At 40.7% G+C, this 21,757-nt stretch overlaps 4 non-coding genes across 4 annotated transcripts; all 4 read left to right on the forward strand.

The window, feature by feature from the left end:
- The first annotated feature begins 14,550 nt into the window (after positions 1–14,550).
- Positions 14,551–14,623, forward strand: Trnav-cac (transfer RNA valine (anticodon CAC)). Its single transcript has one exon. It is a non-coding gene; the product is annotated as a tRNA-Val (tRNA).
- Positions 14,624–16,861: 2,238 nt separating this feature from the next.
- Trnal-cag (transfer RNA leucine (anticodon CAG)) lies at positions 16,862–16,934 on the forward strand. Its single transcript has one exon. It is a non-coding gene; the product is annotated as a tRNA-Leu (tRNA).
- Positions 16,935–18,614: 1,680 nt separating this feature from the next.
- Trnav-cac (transfer RNA valine (anticodon CAC)) lies at positions 18,615–18,687 on the forward strand. The gene has a single exon. It is a non-coding gene; the product is annotated as a tRNA-Val (tRNA).
- Positions 18,688–20,925: 2,238 nt separating this feature from the next.
- On the forward strand, positions 20,926–20,998 carry Trnav-cac (transfer RNA valine (anticodon CAC)). The gene has a single exon. It is a non-coding gene; the product is annotated as a tRNA-Val (tRNA).
- The last annotated feature ends 759 nt before the right edge of the window (positions 20,999–21,757 follow it).

The raw sequence follows: 21,757 nt of genomic DNA on the forward strand, positions 1-21,757 counted from the left end.
CATTTTTGTCAACGATTGTTGATATTGTATTGTTAAACCCGGATGAACTCGACGATGATATACTGAACTGCATCGCTGAAATCAATGTCAATCGATAAATGCCCTTAACAGTTGCGGTGATATTTACTGTATTATCCGTAGGAGTCCAATCGAATGATCCATGCCGAATTGTGTATACTGTGTTGATGGCGTTCTCATGAGGGATTTTTATTTTTTCGAGTTGCTCTGTCATTCTAGGTAGTCTGTCTTTAATCGCTTCAACATCAGTTTTGATCGTTCCTATTTCCCGTGTATTCTCGGTTATACTTTTTCTGTTCGCTGTAACATCAAGTTTGATTGTTCCTATTTCATATACATGCGCGTCTATACTTTTTTTGTTCGCTGCAACATCAGTTTTGATCGTTCCTATTTCCCGTGTATTCTCGGTTATACTTTTTCTGTTCGCTGCAACATCAGTTTTGATTGTTTTTATTTCCCCTCCATACGCGTCTATACTTTTTTTGTTCGCTTCAACATTAGTTTTGAGCGTTACTATTTCCCCTCCATACGCGTCTACATTTTTTTTGTTTGCTTCAACATTAGTTTTGAGCGTTACTATTTCCTGTGTATGCGCGTCTACATTTTTTTGTTCGCTCCAACATTAGTTTTGAGCGTTACTATTTCCTGTGTATGCGCGTCTACATTTTTTTTGTTCGCTCCAACATTAGTTTTGAGCGTTACTATTTCCTGTGTATGCGCGTCTACATTTTTTTTGTTCGCTCCAACATTAGTTTTGAGCGTTACTATTTCCTGTGTATGCGCGTCTACATTTTTTTTGTTTGCTTCAACATCAGTTTTGATTGTTTCTATTTCCCGTGTATTCTCGGTTATACTTTTTTTGTTCGCTGCAACATCAAGTTTGATTGTTCCTATTTCCCCTGTATACGCGTCTATATTCCTTTTGTTCGCTGCAACCTTAGTAATGAGTGTATTTATTTCCTGTGTATGCGCGTCTACATTTTTTCCGTTCGCTGCAACATCAGTTTTGATCGTTCCTATTTCCCCTGTATGCGCGTCTATATTCCTTTTGTTCGCTGCAACCTTAGTAATGAGTATATTTATTTCCCGTGTATTCTCGGTTATACTTTTTTTGTTCGCTGCAACATCAGTTTTGAGCGTTACTATTTCCCCTGTATTCGCGTCTATACTTTTTTTGTTCGCTGCAACATCAGTTTTGATCGTTCTTATTTCCCCTCCATACGCGTCTATACTTTTTTTGTTCGCTGCAACATCAGTTTTGATTGTTCTTATTTCCCCTCCATACGCGTCTACATTTTTTTTGTTCGCTGCGACATCAGTTTTGATCGTTCTTATTTCCCCTGTATGCGCGTCTACATTATTCTTGTTCGCTGCAACATCAGTTTTGATCGTTCTTATTTCCCCTCCATACGCGTCTATACTTTTTTTGTTCGCTGCGACATCAGTTTTGATCGTTCTTATTTCCCCTCCATACGCGTCTACATTTTTTTTGTTCGCTTCAACATCAGTTTTGATTGTTTTTATTTCCCCTGTATGCGCGTCTATATTCCCTTTGTTCGCTGCAACATCAGTTTTGATTGTTCTTATTTCCTGTCCATACGCAGTGATATCATTTATAGTTGTTGTAATTTCATCCAGCTTGGTATTTTTTTTACCAAAAAATTTATCAAAGTTGTCATCGATCCTGTTAACATTTTTTCGTAACGTGTAAAATTGGCCCGACAGCGTTGTAAACTCCGAAATAGTATTTTTTATTGTTGTAATATTCGGTTCGGTTACCGTCGGGGTCCCAAAAAAACTAGCGGTAGTGAGTTGTATATCGGTGACAGATTTTTTCACCTCGGTGACAGATTTTTTCACCTGCGTGTCAAGTTCGGTCACCAATCTATCCAACCTTATAAAACCGTCTTGGATTAATGTTACCCTATTCGTTATCGTCAGTAGATGTTCACCCGGTTTGAGTCGTCCGTCGCTGGTATACAGCGCGATAGCGTTCTCGGCGGCATCACGCTGTCGTGTTAAAACGTCATCCAGCGACACATTACTGGATTTCAATTTACCCTGGCGGTCTTGAAATACAACTATTTCGCCCGGGTCAACACTGGTTAGGTTCAACGTTTCAGCGATTTCATCCTCGATTAGTTTTTTTATGTCATTGGTGGCGGGCGTTTCCGTGGATTCTTTCAGCGCCGAGATAGGTCGTCCCCAAATATCAATCATCGTTATTGTAAAAAAAACCAGTGTTTTTAATTAACCCGCCGGGCCTCTACGACCCCACTAGTGTATTCGTTTACAACCACATGAGGTGGTTTCCGCGATGATGAAATCGCCGCGAGTACGTTCAATACCTCACGGCCACATATCGGTGGGTCACTTAATTGCTGTGTTGGCAGCGTGGAATAAAAAACCGGGGCTGAACACGCCCGGATATACCGCATGAACTCGTTCGGCGGGGCTAACCCGTATGAATCAAAATAGACGATCGCACGCGGATCAATCGCGTACGCAACCCAATGAGTTCCCGCTCCGGAGGATTTATCGAGGTTAATTATGCCGGTCTCAATATTCCTTGGTGCCGCCGGTAATTGATCCCTCATAAAAACACCTCTGAAGTTTTTTATCGCTAACGCGTCGGCGGCATCTATTAAATCAAAATTAGACATAGGAGTCATTGACTCTTGCGTTAATAAACGGTTCCCGGTAGTCTTAGACCCTTTCCCGAATACCATGAATACGGGGTTCCCGGTAGTCTTAGACCCTTTCCGGCCACGGATCGTCCTCGTTTCTTTTTTTTATAGCCTCTCCCGGTTGCCTTCTTCAATGCCATCCCCGCCGCGGTTCCAACGGCCCCCAACGCCGCCGCCTTAGCCACTGCTGGTGCGGCCGCGGCAATCAACGCTGGAATCACAGCTAACAGCGGAAATATCCCACCGGTCTTTTCCATGTTTTTAATCGCTGCGGCCGAAAAATCTATTTGAACACCCTTTTTATTCCTCATCGCATCATTGAAATGTTTTATTTGACGCGCCGTCAACGATATCCTATGATTACCACCTGCCATCTGCGACGGCTTCAGCGTTATTGTGGTCCCGCATTGTTTAGCCGACATTGATCGTAATTTCTTGACTTGACCATCAGTTAGTGTAACGCCGACAACACTATACGACATTTTATTGTAAACGCGTTTGTGTTTTCAATTACATGTTTTCCACTGGCGCATCAACGATTCTCATTCGTCCACCAACGCCTTCTAGCAGCATTGATTTATCGCTGAGAATGACAGCAACCGCTCTATAATTAACACCACCCGGGGCTATACGAGCTCGGAAGTGTATATCAACGACGGATTGTCTCGTTAAATCAAGATGTTCCAACGAAAAATAATAAATCGGATACAGGTTTTTAAAATCAAGTTGTGATATTTGCAAACCAGTGTCGACGTTTTGATCACGACCCATATATGACAGCAAACGATGGTACACACGTGCGACATGATTGTCGCCGTAATTAAGCTGTATATCCTCGGATGGTTCCTGTTGTCCGTTTATTCTCAGCGAAACATCCCTGACTCCTAATTGATCAAATATCATATGGCTGTGTTCTTGATTGCCCAATCGATCCTTATTCTGTAGCGCTATAAATATATGACGCGGGGCTGAAACGCCTTGTTTTGATGCCAAATGCCATGTAAATGTATCAGCAACATTATCCTCTTTAGCATCAGTTGTTACCGCTAGCCAACTTAACAACGATTTCCCTCCCTGTTCCATAAATGATAACAATCGTGCTTCCGTGGTAACTGATGGAGTCAACACCGGCATCCACAATGCTATTTTAGTTAAAACGACTTTACCGTTATCGACGCCAGCAGCACGCCATATTGCATTGTTATCATCGCCCCTTCGCGCTAGCACAATTGTATGCTTAGCCCCATAGATAACTTTTCTGACATTTCTACAAAATCCGAATATGTGATGGAGTGGAATCGCGCATGAAAAACGTCGGCGTTGTCCTTGCAACATCCCTAATCGTGTTGCGAATCCTAGATTGTGATTACCGTTAATACTTTTTATAACAGTGAAATCAGCGCCTGGTTTTGCTCTGCGGTCTGGGTTAGCTGCTTCAGCCTGGTCAACTGCGGTATTTTCTTTCGTCAGCACGTTAATGTACTGAAGGTGATCAGCGTTATCAGTGGTATCCTTCGCGAAAATCATAGATGGGCCCGCCGATCTTGTATAATCATCCGAGTATCTCGCTAATCCAATTATCGTTGTTGCAACATCAACATCGTTTTCTATTGATTCAATTTCTCGCCCGTCAATGAGATATCTAGCACTCCCAAATAACGCCATGATGCCGTTGTTGACAAAGCCAACTCGAACACGAGGGTCATCTGCGTATGGTGTATTAGCGGCAACATTTGTCACGAGTTCCCCCTCAATTTCGATAAACGCTTCACACGGCAAAAAGTATCTACTGGTATCTTGGACTTGAAGTTCAATTCGCGATCGTAGGTCGGCTTGTGGTGGTTGATAGGAATAAAATTGATAATCACGGACAGAATCATCCCTGCGCACTGGGGCATCCATATCAAACGCGGGATCAGCGGTTCGGCAAACATTTTATTATTATCATGTGAGTGTTTTCAATTGCGATTCATCAACGTCGTTTTCGTCGTAAGTTCTTTGAATTCTGTTTAAGACCACTTCCCGCTATCGCGTTCATGATAGCGCTGATTGTTGCATCGGCGGATGGCTCCGTTGTTGCCATCAATGGCGAAGCCATCGACGGCGGGGTCGTTGGCGAAGCCATCGACGCTAGTTTTTTTTCCACCGCGTTATTTATTACCCTGCTGACATTTGCAGGCATCACTGTCGTTGATGGCATCACCGGTGGTTTCTGTTTTCTTTTTCTCACCAACGACATTAGTTTGTCCTTTGCTGCAGAAAACGCCTTTCCGGCAACATCTCCAATAGCACTAATACCCCTATCACGAATAACATCAATAGCCTTCATTCCTAATTGTTTGGCTAACGGCGCTACTTTTGGAGCCATTCTTGTAAATAACCCCGCAATGGTATTACCGAGACCATCTCCATAGTACGCGCGGTAAACAGGCAATCGCGAGTTTACCACGTAGACGCTGACTGGTTTATCATGGTTGTAGTGTATAATCGTCTTTATTATAAAAACACCAGTTTTCCAATTAATCATCCACGAGCTCGTCTATGAGCGTTCGATATACATTAATGTCCATAATACCGCCTGCAAATAACCGCCTGCAAATATATCAGCGGCCTCATTGATTATTTCCGGAGAGTTATTTCCGGCTCGTTTTCCTCCGATTAGTACTTCCAGCCGTGATATATCACTGAGAACACTACCTGGACAAGCGTTTTCAACCACACCGCTGTATCCTTTTCCTTTTTTTGGTTTTGTACTTTTTACTTTCTTGAGGAATGCTTTGTAATCGGCATCACCACGACGTGATAATTCGTCTTTATATCTACTTGCTAAATACACGATTCTTGCCCAATTATCCGTCGACCTTACATACTTTTCGTAACCTTTGTTGATATACTCCTTTTGAACGTCCTTATCAAAATTTGTAACAATAAAATTAATCAATTCTTCATCGCTGTCGAAGCCTCTAATTTTATCTATTGTGTCCTTTTTAAGTACATTACGGGGTATATTCCCCGCCCTTATCTTTTCTTGTTCCGGCATTTCTTCGGGTATTTCTTCGGGTATTTCTTCTTCTGGTTCTCTTGCGGTAGCACCTAGTTCTTCTTCGTCGGCCATTGTAACATAAGGTTCTTGTGGGTCCGTTATAGCGAGTGGTGGTGGCCTCTCCCTCCGTTGGTGTGTTGTAGCAACCGCTATTTCCGCAGGAAGTGTTTCTAAAGACCTTTTTGTTTGTTTGGTCTGAGCCGCTATCTTTTCAAGTACGCCAAGCAGTGGCGCCTTTTTCTTTCTTTCTTCGTCGGAAATATCCCCGTATATCGCTGTTTTCACGTCCTTGGTTGCACTCGTTATCGGAGCAAAGAGTTGTTCACTTCCAACAGTAAAATCAGTTTGTAGTTGCTGCCGCGTTTGAAGTTGTTCTCGGACCCTGTCTCGTAACGGTATGAACTTTTTAAGCGCCGCTAGCCGCTCTCTGGCTAGCCGAGTAGTAAGTGATTTACCTACCATTATTGCAATTGCTCCGCAATTTCTAATTCCCCGCCGAGTGTGGCAGGAATGGGGGGGGGGGAAATATGTATACATTTAATGCGCCATCGGGGGCTCCACGGAGTTTTCGTCTATAATCCTTCTAATGTTTTTGATCTTACTAGAAATCTCCCGGCGTCGTTCATAAACACGTCCAAGTTTTTTTCGTACTATTTCAACGGCAGTGAATAGTCCAATGAATGCATTTACGTCATTGTGGTACAGGTTCTCATTAATCGTATGTTGTAATCGTTTTATAAAAGCGTACTCGCGGGCCAGGGTAAAACGCCCCCGTTTCGATTGTTCGTTAATAATTTCATAATCGGATAATATTCTTTCGCTGTTCAGACCATCGGATAATTCAATTCCTTGATTTTTTAATTTTGAAATCTCGGTTAATATATTATTGATGTCTTCGATATTCATATTCTTATAAAACACCTTATTTTTAAATATAAAAAAAATTATTTTACAAAATGAACCCTGCGTATCAATCCCGAGGTGTGTTATCTATCACTATTGATAGTATGAAGTATTACAGACAATTCGTCATGGTGACCTTGTCACTCGCTGATATAATCGGAGGGTTTATTTATGTACGAAAATCGAATTCTGTGTACATTTTTACCTGATAAAGCTGTTTGATATACTCGTTCTGCAACAAATCGTACTGAGGCCCTACAAATGTCGAAATATTTTCCTGCCGCATTTATAGAGTGAAATGTTTTTTCCTCGTGCGTTATTGTATCAAACGATTTGACACCCCTTGCTTGCTTTGAGCATTTACCAGTTTGGCCTTTTTTACTATTTTCACTCTGAGAGATAGCTTGCAGGTTTATAAGAGAATTATTTTGAGGGCATCCATCAATATGATCAATAACGAGACCGTCCTCGATTGGTCCGTTAAACGCTTCATATACCACCCTGTGAACAAGATAAATTTCCCCCCCGGCACCAAACACCAAATACCCGTGATTATTTACGGTACCAACCGGCTTCTTCAGTCTGCGGTTTCGAACAACGCCGTCGCGAGATGCCTCGTAATTAACGAGCACAGGGTGAGGTCTGAACTCTTGGTCCATTTGTATAATAATACTACTTGTCTAATTCATTATTTGGTTTAATCATAAACCTTTCAATGTAGTCTTGAGGAGTTTGATGATTTTGTCCTTGACGGAGTCAGCGGTGGGGTCAATGACGGCATTTTTTATTCGTTTGTCATAATAGCGTTTTAGCTCCCTGTATCGCTTTCCGCCACAATTAATACACAACTGCGATTTTCCTCTTACACCAACATGGCAAACCAAGCACGGGAGGGAGCCAAGAGAACCATTACGAACGCTTTGTAAATGATACCCGCAGAATTCACCTCTACATGATTTATTGCACGGGGTTGTCGACCCAATCATCAACCATTTGCAGTGATTCATTATACTATATTCTTTCATTTAAATACTTGTTTTAATTATATGGAGGAGGAGTTCAAGAAATTAGCAGCAATTAAGCCCTGGAAAAATATTAGGTTTAATCTCGATAGAGCCCTCGAGGGCGCACCAAAAGCGTTAATAAACGATAGAACCCTGTTAAATAAAATCCGTGATTGTATCAATGAATTCAAGCGTGATGGTGCATCTCATAGTTGGTCAACATTTCGAATTGATGGCGTTGTTGATGCTACCATGAACGACAACCGCGCAGCAACGATAATATTACAACTTGACGGTAAAAAGTATTTCTTTAGAGTAAAATTTATTGTCCGGGTGGAATCAGGTAATTGGATCATACGTGATAAATTTGAACCAGTTCTCAGCGACAAGAAAACAGTCATTGTTAGCCGCGACTCCAAGCCCGGGCTGTTAACCGGAATTGACAGACCATACTATGAACGAGCGTATCCTGAAACAGCAGTTGTTTATGGAATATACCCGTTAAATAAGAAACCTGATATCAGAAAACTAGCGCCGATGAAACAGTCAATGGGGATAAATTGTGTAGCAGAACGAATAATAGAGCATTTTACAAATGCGTGTCGAGGAAATAAACTGACCGATTTACGACGTAGCAAAATAAACCAGTGGGAGGAGACAGTGCGCGAGCGAGGAGCAACCATCAGCGACATAGCGAGATTAGAAACGTCGTTGAGATTTCCAATAACCGTTACAACGATAACCGGTGAAGTATTATACGAATCAAAGTACAAATCAAAGGGAACCCCAATCAAAATTATTGATCATAACGAACACGCGTGGACGCCCGCGATCACAGTATTTCCACGGGATAGAACAGTAAAGTATATCCCGGGGGAATTCCTGGGAGAGGACGGTTTTTTCGCGGAGAGGAAACTATTTGATGCTATTGCCTGCTTGTGTAAAAACGACCCTGTATCAGTGTGGTTACTTCGCAGCGCTGAAAACGATGCGGATACCTTTGATCAGTTTGTAAGACCAAACGGTGAATTATATCGCACTGAAGCGTTCCACAACAAGATGAAAAAAACCGCCATGGAATTTGAAGAGCATGATGAACAACTGCTAACAAATTGTTTTACGATTCCATCGGTTGTGGCTCATGTTGCAGCAAGGAAAAATGCGTGGAGTCCAACACGCAAGGAATTTCTACCGGATGTACAATCCAGTTGTTTGGAATACTATCACGGTGGACTATGGAACACTGGATACAACCGCGACGCTATGATCTCGGTTGATATGGTTGCCTGTTATCCAGCGAGTTTTCTCGGGTATGGATCCGCCGCTGAGTACTTTAAACGATTTGGACACCCCAGACATGAAATGACTCGTGTTGCTATTAATGGACCACTGCCTGATTTTGATTTAACCGGATTCGCTCGCATAGTATCATTTGAATTCGCGGCAGGACTTCATCGCTGTTGCTATATTTGGATCGGTAGACACATGGCTGAAAAGAAGTGGTTGCCAATAGCGCTGCTACGGTATATGATTGATTGTAAAATGCTAGTTTCGTTGATTGTCAGTGACGCGATTATATCATATCGAGCGCAGACTGAAGTCTGGTTACCAGAACCGGAGCGTCTAGATAGCATAATTGACGAGTCCAGAAAACACATTGATGCCAACGAGGAATATATCATCGAATGGTCCAAAAAGATATTCAACCAACGAAACAGAGAGGCAAAAGATCTCGGTAGAAGAATAATCGGTAAGTTCACACAAGGTGGAAAAAACTGCGACTACAAACGATATTGCTCACGGCTGATTATAGATGACGCAGAATATGATTTCGTAATCAAGGACGCAGTGGCGAAAAATAGATACGTGAACTGCAAAACAGCTTTCTTGTCCAATGGAACAAGGTTGGGTACAGTTGTTACTTACAGCGACGGAGACAGCCCAGCATACCCGCATTTGAGGGCGTCTATGCTGGGTTATGCTTGCATAAATTTATTTTCAATGTTAAATAGATTTCCCGACACCGCGGTTAGAGTAGCCGTTGATTCATTTTACATAGACGTAAAGTATAAGGGAAACATAGCCGAGTTTACTAGTCCGGACGAAAGTTGGGGTACATGGAGAATTAAAAAAGAAATACGACGCGATTATTCCCCGTCAGCAGATGTCACCGTTGAAAACAATTACCTACGCGGTGATAATCTATCAGAATGGTCTAATGCACCACCGTGTTCTGATCCAATTTGTAGGCACAAAACAGTTTATTTAAGCGGCTGTGGCGGGTCAGGAAAGACGATTCGGGCAATTGAATTATTTCGAACGCGGGCAAGTATAATCGTGCTTACACCAACCCATAGACTAGCGCGAGAGATAAAACAACGAAATGTTGACGCCGTTACTTATCACAGCTTTTTTCGATACAGCGGTGGTGTGTGGACTCCTGATCGAATGGGTGAAAAATTTATTCCTGAGGTTATCATCTGGGATGAGATATGTACTGTTTCGTTAGATGTTTTACAAATGTTTCTTGAGTGGTTGCTGCGCGCGAATACAGCGGTGATAATGTGCGGAGATCATGGTCAACCACCACCATTTGTCGGCGAGGGTCCACATGATTGGTTAAAGGGTTTTGTGGACTATTATGAAGAAACCGATACTGATTACCGAGCACTTGATGAACAACTGCGCGGGGTTAAGAAATTAATCAGATTACAGCCGGATAGAATTCAATGTGAAATAATCCGCGAGGTGATTCCGGAAACGCCGTTAAATGAATTCTGGGAAACATGGAGACCAAACGATTTGATTGTAGCGAGTAGAAAGATAGTCAGAGACACACTTCAGCAAAAGTTGTTTACGTTGCATAAGGAAAAGTTTCCAACGCGTCCAGTGCCGTTATGTTATAGACCCGCGGACACACGGCGGCAGAACATTGAAGTTGAGATTCCAGGCCCGACAGCGTCGGGGACAAAAAAACAAATTCTCGTGCTGAATGATATCGTGCTCGTTGATATCAGCGTCGTAGAGGACGCGCTACGTGCTGATAAATCCCCGTGGACGCTAGGATACGCAACAACAATACATTCCTCGCAGGGACTAACCATCACGGACACAATTGTTTGGATGGTTGATAATCGCATCGAATGGTCAAATCTAGTCTATCTTGCAGTGTCCAGAGTACGGAGGATAAATCAGCTTCGAAGAATTGTTATTGACGAAGCCAGTGACGGAGTCACCAACGACATCATCGATGCAAGCGTCATTGATAGAAAACTCTCGGGTTACCGCCAACAGGATAAAAAAAAACAGCGGCGTTTTGATATTGATGCCGAATTAATAATTGCGTTACGACAACAACAGAATAATCACTGCGCGAGTTATAATTGTGTAATGCGTTGGCGTTATTCGGATAAAGACGCTCGCCAATTTACCGTGGACAGGATCGATAACAGTCTCGGTCATGTCAAAACCAATGTGAGGTTGACCTGTCTTGAGTGTAATAGACGCAACGGCGCTAGTTAAGACCACGCGGGGGTAATTGAGTATCGTCAGGTATCACTTGTAGTTGCTCGCGTGTAAACCCCCGCTGTGGGGCAGTTGAATCCAGTCTATAGATCGGTGGTCTATCAGTTGATCGTGTTATCGTTGATATGTTATGTGTGGTAACACTCCAGATAGGATCAGTAGCTCTTTTTTTACCGCCTTCAAGCTCTCCTGGTTCATATAGATATCTAACAGTGACATCGCCGAGAATCGGCTTGGAAACGCTATTTATTTTTGATCTTCCGGGTATATGCTTTTTTTTAATCGCGTCGCTGGGCTTCATGTTGATTGCTCGGGTAATCTCGTTATTTAACGCTGCAATTACGCCTGGTAACCTTTTGACCCATTCACGAGATCGTTTTTCTTGGATGAATTCTTTTGCGTATTGATATCCAAATAACCGTTCAGCAAGAGTCCGATTGAATTGCCTGATCACGATGTATCGCAGTATGACCTCGTCGTATCGCGACGCTATGATGTTTCAGCGTTGATAGAACAGCGCCGCGAAATTCACTACCAGGATCAACTTGTAATAGATTTGGCCAGCGCAGAGGACCTCTTCGATAAATCCGCTCAAACGCATCGGCTACTTCAGTTGCCGACTTTGTTTTTAACGGTTCCGCTTGTTTGTATCGACTCGCAACATCAACTACGGTTAGCGCGTATTTGTAACCGTTGTCATGCGGTAGAAATAGTATATCAGCCTGATGAACTTCATTAGGTACGCTGACATCAAAGCGCGAGAAGTTGATTTGTTTAGGCGGTGGTAGATAAATTTGCCATATAGCCTGTTTGGATAACCAATTAGCCGCAGTGGCCCTCGTTACTTTTGCAGCGCTTGCAAGCTTACCAATTGCGGCCCTCCCCTTCCAGTATCCTCTCGGAGAATAATAGATGGATTCCATGTTGTTATTATAAACGCTAGCGTTTTCAATTACCAGCGCCAGAAGCTCCGCTTCCAATCATTAATTTACCTTTCATAGCCGATTTTACCAACCATGAGGCCAATTTTTCCTTGAAGGATTTATCAGGAATAGCATTTAACGCGTGAATTAATTTTACATCCGCGATATGACGCTGTTGCAGATCGCTACTTTTGTAGTAAGCAACATCATGAGCATGACACGCCTTATCGATAGCGTTTATTGGATACTCACCGGGTTTGGGTTGATTTTGATCATCGAGTCTGATATCTAATCGTGTTCCGGGGCCACAGTAGCTATATCCTGGGAGGTGCTTTTCTCCTGGATACTTTGCCCACGGGGTTCCGGGGAGTTTTGATAACTTGGCTGCGATGTCACCTCCTCGCTTTTTTTTAAAACATCTCCGGGTCTAATAGAAATAAATCTAAATTTCTTTATACCGCATTGTACACACTTACCAGTAAGTGCCGATCTGTTATTTCTTGTTGTAACGGTTGTCATATCATTTGTGCCAGTACGCACTCTACACTTCACACAATATAGATCCATAATTTATGTATAGAGATATGAATATAATTGATTTTTCGGCGACTAAAACAAGAGAACCAGTTAAGCATGTTGCAGCGTTACCAAACTCGATCCGGATGATTATCATCGGACCATCTGGATCCGGCAAGACGCAATTGTTACTCAATTTAATAATGAGATGGATGAAGTGGGATAAGTTGTATTTAATCGCCCCTAGCGTGGATGATCAACGATGCTACGATGTGTTGAAAGATTTTTACGAGAATGCATCAGCGATCGCTGAAAAAAATGTTATTGAGTTTATTACAGATATCAATGATGCACCAGGTATCGATGATATTGATGGCGACGTTAACAATCTAGTCGTGTACGATGATGTTATGTTAGACAATCAAAAAAACCCAGCTAGGATATTTTCCAGAGGCAGGCATAAAAACACTGACGTGATATATGTCACTCAACGATACACTCAGATTCCAAAAGTAATCAGAGACAACTGCAATATTCTTGCTGTATTCAACGGCGTTGATACACCCACGCTACGAAATATTTGGCAGACATGGTGCGGCAGTGACATAGACTTTAATGTTTTTCGAAACTTTTTTAGTCATGCTCAGTCGACCCCACATGGATTTGTAACGATAAATTTACATGATCCTCGGACACGATATCGTATCGGACTTGACCAAATATTCGGTTAGTTGTAAATAATTTTCATTGTAAATAGCCACTTAGCAGCGGGGGGGGGGGGATGACATCGACGCGGTCGTCGCGCTTTTTTACCGGACGCTGACGACGCTGGGATCGGCGCGCAGAAGGTATTAATTAAACCAAATGACGATTGGACGATCCCCCCGACGACGACGTCGTTTTTTTTTTACCAGGCGCTGACGACACCGGATCCGCTGAGTGCAGAAAGTATTAATTAAACCAAATGACGATTCGACAAAATGTCCGATTCGCCCCCCCCCCCCCCCCGCTGCTTTACCACGCTGATTAGATTAGCTGCTGGGACAAGTCCGAGCTCACGTGCTAATAAGTATAACCTTTTGAGCCAATCATATTTCGGCGTTAACGTGTGTCCCGCATAGATTACCTACTTTGAAAATCGTGTCTCATGTATGCGATGTATGTGCAGTGAAGAAGACAATGTCTAATTCTTGCATGGAACATGGTTCATTAAGTTGAATCGAGTTAATGGGAAGTAAAAATTACGTTTGCATCTCCCACTTTTCTGTAATTCAAGGATGGTTGCATCGTAGAGTCGCAAACATGGTACATGTAGCTCTGTTCACCGGTTTCCACATGTGCACGTACTTGTCCCAAGAGACCAAATTCGCGAAATCGCACGTTTCGGAGCCCGTAACTTCAGAAAAGTCAATATGGCTTGATGAATAGAAAAATATCTCCGGAGTAGAACAAGCCATATAGTATGGTCGTGTGCCTTTATAGACGGAAAGAGAAGAAGGAAATCGAGGATAATGGGTGGAACTAAATATTTGGAAGTTACGTACCTTCCCTCTTATATATTATGATAGAGAGGGTCCTATGCCAGAAAGGATCATGGGGGTTATCTAAGGTAATTTTGTCACTCTATATAAGAATTCTCCTTCAGATAATGTGTTTTTTTTTTTGTCTCCATCCAGCTCGCGTATATCACCTATGTATCGAATGAGTAGCGTTGAGCTTGACATTGATGATTATGGTGCTGAAATTGTTCGTGAGCAAAACGAATTCAGCTAATTTTAACTTCATTTTGAGACACAGACATAACATGTTACTGAGCTACAAACGCGGATAGCACTGATGATGCTGTGCCGAATGAACTATAAAAACTAATGGAAGGACCATGAAAGGTACGGTTGTCATCACAAAGTGTAGTTTGGAAGCTGAGTACCAATGGTTCCGTAGTGTAGTGGTTATCACGCTCGCCTCACACGCGAGAGGTCCTGGGATCGACCCCCAGCGGAACCATAATATTTTGCCATACCATTTTTAAGCGCTTTTATTACTTATCAAATTCTTCAGTTCGCTTTGAATTTAGGGTCATTGACTTTATGATGCCAATAGCTTCTATCATGAATGTTTGAGAGTGTTTCGCGACCAGGCCATAACCCTCATTAGATACTAGCATTACAAGGAGATTCCCTTCATTTGACCTTTGAAACGATCACATATTATGTCACTGACTGAAATAGTAGATTTAGTGAGCTTTAAGAAATGAAGAAATAGTGTAATTAATCTTGGGAGAAAGCCCATACGAGAATGTTTAACAAATAACTTTAAAAATAGTAACAAAAGATATCGGGACCTTCATTATACAAATGTGAAATTGCAAGAACTGTTGTCAGTAATAAAGGGTTCACTGGTTAAGATGAGATTGCAGATGTTTTACTTATAAAGATTTAACAATTTCACCTTGATGCTGGTAAACCTCTTGATCATAACTATGCATAAAGGATTACAATGATACAATGATAGCTGATCTTGTTGTAGACAAATTGCATGGCGCTTATTCCTTATTTCGTTTTCATGATATAACTGTCAAGAAAATCCTGAATGACCTGATTGGATTTTATGATCCTGACAGCAAGAATTTAATATTTTTTATTCTCCTCGATTTCAAATGTCTTTGAGAAAGAAGTTTAGAAGCAGCCATGGAATTAGTGAACAGCACTGAATCTTATACTTGATTTTCAATTGTATTTTAGGATTCGTTACTCCTGTATTACTTTGCTAACTAGATTAGCTGAAACATCTTAATTGTTGACCCCAAGAAAACTCTTTGATGTTACTAACGATAACCTAATCTTATATACACTGAAACCTTAACAATGTGATGATGTGCAGATGCTGTATTCTGAATGGTGGCCTTAAACTCTTTGATTGTTTAGAGGTCAAGTAGACTCATTTTGGTTACACACACCTTTTAGCTGGAATAAACTAAAGTCGTTCCAGTTGATAGTCTTATGTATACATTGTTACAAACAAGAAAGATGTATGTGAAAAACACCTCGGTGTGAATCCTGGTCTTCTGCTTCGATGATAGCTTTAGCATTCAATTAGAACCGCGTACATGCAAGAGGTAGACTACTAATATCAATACCACTTCTTTACATGGAGAGAGATAGAGAGAGTCCCGTGTTTATGTGTTACGCAATGTTGGTCCTTCAGTTATAGAAGGATCTATTTCTTAGACACGACTGAACAGTCATGACAGCAACATCTTCGCTAGGCATGGTTCCTATATGTTAACCCTATCAGCACAATGGCGGGTCAATCAGACGCTGCAGAATTTTGGGTCAATTAATCTAATGAGAAGTAGAGGCAAGCCACCGCATATAGTCAAAATCAGCTACTCCAAAACTTGAACACTCTTTCTACATGATCGAAAGGGGAGATCACAGCTGCAATAGACTGATAAATAAGCGATATTCCAATGGCGATACGTTTTATGTACAAATATAGCCTTTCATAGAAATACACTTGTAATGGCTTCTCTGTGGTGGTATGTCATTGCTGAACCGACAAAGTATCCTTCTGAAGTGAATCGTCCCTACCATTTTCGGCCCATGCGCAAAGCACCGCTGTTACACGCTATTGGTTAGTTGACATTACATTCAAAGGGAGGTAACTATGCAATCGAGAAGATGTCGCTAGGACAAAGCACTGAACTATCTAATCTATTTGCCATGGTGTAAATACTGTTAATATATCAAATCATTAACAAACGAAGATTTGACAGCCGTTGCGTGTCACAGAAAGATATACGTGGTCTACGTAGTAAACAAATCGCACCATAAGCACAGATTTAGTAGAAATGAAAAGTAATAGAATGACAAATAAATGATGCATATGTTGCTGGTTTACATGTGCCATATGGCAATACGCATAACATCTGAATTCTCCATCAAATAGGAACCTTTCCATATCCCCAGGATCAACATCATGCATACCATGATTTATATCATGGATCGAATGAGTAGCTTTGAGCTGTACGTTGATCATTATGGTGTTGAAATTGTTCGTGAGCAAAACGAATTCGGTAATGTTAACTTCATTTTGAGATACGGACATGACATGACATGTCACTGAGCTACAAATGCGTATAATATTGATGATGCTGTGCCGAATGAACTATAATTACTAATGGAAGGACGATGAAAGGTACAGATATCATCAGAAAGTGTATTTTGTAACCTTCGAACCAATGGTTCCGTAGTGTAGTGGTTATCACGCTCGCCTCAGACGCGAGAGGTCCTGGGATCGACCCTCAGCGGAACCATAATATTTTGCCAAACCATTTTTAAGCGTTTTTATTAATTATCAAATTCTTCAATTCGCTGTTAAATTTAGCGTCCTTGACTTTATGATGCCAATAGCTTCTATAATGAATATTTGAGAGTCTTTCGCGACCAGGTCATAACCCTCATTAGATACTAGCATTACAAGCAGATTCCCTTCATAAGAGGTTTGAGACGATCACTTATTATGTCACTGACTGAAATAGTAGATTAGGTAGCTTTAAGAAATGAAGAAATAGTGTAATTACTCTTGCGAGAAAGCCCATACGAGAATGTATAACAAGTAACATTGAAAATAGTATCAAAAGATATCGGGACCTTCATTATACAGATGTCAAATTGCAAGAACTGTTGTCAGTAATAAAGAGTTTACTGGTTAAGATGAGATTGCAGATGTTTTTAAAGATTTGATGATTTCACCTTGATGCTGGTAACTTTCTTGATCATAACAATGCAAAAATGATTATAATGATACAATGATAGCTGATTTTGTTGTAGGCAAATTGCATGGCGGTTATTCCTTATTTCCTTTTCATGATATAACTGTCAAGAAAATCCTGAATGATCTGATTGAATTTTATGATCGTGACAGCAACAAACTAATGTTTTTTATTCTCCTCGATTTCAAATTTCTTTGAGAAAGACGTTTAGAAGCAGCCATGAAATTAGTGAACACCACTGGATCTTATATTTGATTTTCAATTGGATTTTAGGATTCGTTGCTATTGTATTACCACGCTGATTAGATTAGCTGCTGGGACAAGTCCGAGCTCACGTGATAATAAGTATAACCTTTTGAGCCAATCATATTTCGGCGTTGACGTGTGTGCCGCATAGATTACCTACTTTGAAAATCGTGTCTCATGTATGCGATGTATGTGCAGTGAAGAAGACAATGTCTAATTCTTGCATGGAACATGGTTCATTAAGTTGAATCGAGTTAATGGGAAGTAAAAATTACGTTTGCATCTCCCACTTTTCTGTAATTCAAGGATGGTTGCATCGTAGAGTCGCAAACATGGTACATGTAGCTCTGTTCACCGGTTTCCACATGTGCACGTACTTGTCCCAAGAGACAAAATTCGCGAAATCGCACGTTTCGGAGCCCGTAACTTCAGTTTGGTACAACGCAGAAAAGTCAATATGGCTTGATGAATAGAAAAATATCTCCGGAGTAGAACAAGCCATATAGTATGGTCGTGTGCCTTTATAGACGGAAAGAGAAGAAGGAAATCGAGGGTCATGGGTGGAACTAAATATTTGGAAGTTACGTACCTTCCCTCTTATATATTATGATAGAGAGGGTCCTATGCCAGAAAGGATCATGGGGGTTATCTAAGGTAATTTTGTCGCTCTATACAAGAATTCTCCTTCAGATAATGTGTTTTTTTTTTGTCTCCATCCAGCTCGCGTGTATCACCTATGTATCGAATGAGTAGCGTTGAGCTTGACATTGATGATTATGGTGCTGAAATTGTTCGTGAGCAAAACGAATTCAGCTAATTTTGACTTCATTTTGAGACACAGACATAACATGTTACTGAGCTACAAACGCGGATAGCACTGATGATGCTGTGCCGAATGAACTATAAAAACTAATGGAAGGACCATGAAAGGTACAGTTGTCATCACAAAGTGTAGTTTGGAAGCTGAGTACCAATGGTTCCGTAGTGTAGTGGTTATCATGCTCGCCTCACACGCGAGAGGTCCTGGGATCGACCCCCAGCGGAACCATAATATTTTGCCATACCATTTTTAAGCGCTTTTATTACTTATCAAATTCTTCAGTTCGCTTTGAATTTAGGGTCATTGACTTTATGATGCCAATAGCTTCTATCATGAATGTTTGAGAGTGTTTCGCGACCAGGCCATAACCCTCATTAGATACTAGCATTATAAGGAGATTCCCTTCATTTGACCTTTGAAACGATCACATATTATGTCACTGACTGAAATAGTAGATTTAGTGAGCTTTAAGAAATGAAGAAATAGTGTAATTAATCTTGCGAGAAAGCCCATACGAGAATGTTTAACAAATAACTTTAAAAATAGTAACAAAAGATATCGGGACCTTCATTATACAAATGTGAAATTGCAAGAACTGTTGTCAGTAATAAAGGGTTCACTGGTTAAGATGAGATTGCAGATGTTTTACTTATAAAGATTTGACAATTTCACCTTGATGCTGGTAAACCTCTTGATCATAACTATGCATAAAGGATTACAATGATACAATGATAGCTGATCTTGTTGTAGACAAATTGCATGGCGCTTATTCCTTATTTCGTTTTCATGATATAACTGTCAAGAAAATCCTGAATGACCTGATTGGATTTTATGATCCTGACAGCAAGAATTTAATATTTTTTATTCTCCTCGATTTCAAATGTCTTTGAGAAAGAAGTTTAGAAGCAGCCATGGAATTAGTGAACAGCACTGAATCTTATACTTGATTTTCAATTGTATTTTAGGATTCGTTACTCCTGTATTACTTTGCTAACTAGATTAGCTGAAACATCTTAATTGTTGACCCCAAGAAAACTCTTTGATGTTACTAACGATAACCTAATCTCATATACACTGAAACCTTAATAATGTGATGATGTGCAGATGCTGTATTCCGAATGGCGGCCTTAAACTCTTTGATTGTTTAGAGGTCAAGTAGACTCATTTTGGTTACACACACCTTTTAGCTGGAATAAACTAAAGTCGTTCCAGTTGACAGTCTTATGTATACATTGTTACAAACAAGAAAGATTTATGTGAAAAACCCCTCGGTGTGAATCCTGGTCTTCTGCTTCGATGACAGCTTTAGCATTCAATTAGAACCGCGTACATGCAAGAGGTAGACTACTAATATCAATACCACTTCTTTACATGGAGAGAGATAGAGAGAGTCCCGTGTTTATGTGTTACGCAATGTTGGTCCTTCAGTTATAGAAGGATCTATTTCTTAGACACGACTGAACTCTCATGACAGCAACATCTTCGCTAGGCATGGTTCCTATATGTTAACTCTATCAACACAATGGCGGGTCAATCAAACGCTGCAGAATTTTGGGTCAGTTAATCTAATGAGAAGTAGAGGCAAGCCACCGCATATAGTCAAAATCAGCTACTCCAAAACTTGAACACTCTTTCTACATGATCGAGAGGGGAGATCACAGCTGCAATAGACTGATAAATAAGCGATATTCCAATGGCGATACGTTTTATGTACAAATATAGCCTTTCATAGAAATACACTTGTAATGGCTTCTCTGTGGTGGTATGTCATTGCTGAACCGACAAAGTATCCTTCTGAAGTGAATCGTCCCTACCATTTTCGGCCCATGCACAAAGCACCGCTGTTACACGCTATTGGTTAGTTGACATTACATTCAAAGGGAGGTAACTATGCAATCGAGAAGATGTCGCTAGGACAAAGCACTGAACTATCTAATCTATTTGCCATGGTGTAAATACTGTTAATATATCACATCATTAACAAACGAAGATTTGACAGCCGTTGCGTGTCACAGAAAGACATACGTGGTCTACGTAGTAAACAAATCGCACCATAAGCACAGATTTAGTAGAAATGAAAAGTAATAGAATGACAAATAAATGATGCATATGTTGCTGGTTTACATGTGCCATATGGCAATACGCATAACATCTGAATTCTCCATCAAATAGGAACCTTTCCATATCCCCAGGATCAACATCATGCATACCATGATTTGAATCATGTATCGAATGAGTAGCTTTGAGCTGTACGTTGATCATTATGGTGTTGAAATTGTTCCTGAGCAAAACGAATTCGGTAATGTTAACTTCATTTTGAGATACGGACATGACATGACATGTCACTGAGCTACAAATGCGTATAATATTGATGATGCTGTGCCGAATGAACTATAATAACTAATGGAAGGACCATGAAATGTACAGATATCATCAGAAAGTGTATTTTGTAACCTTCGAACCAATGGTTCCGTAGTGTAGTGGTTATCACGCTCGCCTCACACGCGAGAGGTCCTGGGATCGACCCCCAGCGGAACCATAATATTTTGCCATACCATTTTTAAGCGTTTTTATTACTTATCAAATTCTTCAATTCGCTTTTAAATTTAGGTTCCTTGACTTTATGATGCCAATAGCTTCTATCATGAATATTTGAGAGTCTTTCGCGACCAGGTCATAACCCTCATTAGATACTAGCATTACAAGCAGATTCCCTTCATAAGAGGTTTGAGACGATCACTTATTATGTCACTGACTGAAATAGTAGATTAGGTAGCTTTACGAAATGAAGAAATAGTGTAATTACTCTTGCGAGAAAGCCCATACGAGAACATTTGACAAGTAACATTGAAAATAGTTTCAAAAGATATCGGGACCTTCATTGTACAGATGTCAGATTGCAAGAACTGTTGTCAGTAATAAAGAGTTTACTGGTTAAGATGAGATTGCAGATGTTTTTAAAGATTTGATGATTTCACCTTGATGCTGGTAACTTTCTTGATCATAACAATGCAAAAATGATTATAATGATACAATTATAGTTGATTTTGTTGTAGGCAAATTGCATGGCGGTTATTCCTTATTTCCTTTTCATGATATAACTGTCAAGAAAATCCTGCATGATCTGATTGAATTTTATGATCGTGACAGCAACAAACTAATGTCTTTTATTCTCCTCGATTTCAAATTTCTTTGAGAAAGACGTTTAGAAGCAGCCATAAAATTAGTGAACACCACTGGATCTTATATTTGATTTTCAATTGGATTTTTGGATTCGTTGCTATTGTAATACTACGAT

This window comes from Sinohyriopsis cumingii, chromosome 4 (assembly GCF_028554795.1).
Source record: "Sinohyriopsis cumingii isolate HCF-2022 chromosome 4, ASM2855479v2, whole genome shotgun sequence".
In the NCBI taxonomy this organism is placed as follows: Eukaryota; Metazoa; Mollusca; class Bivalvia; order Unionida; family Unionidae; genus Sinohyriopsis; species Sinohyriopsis cumingii.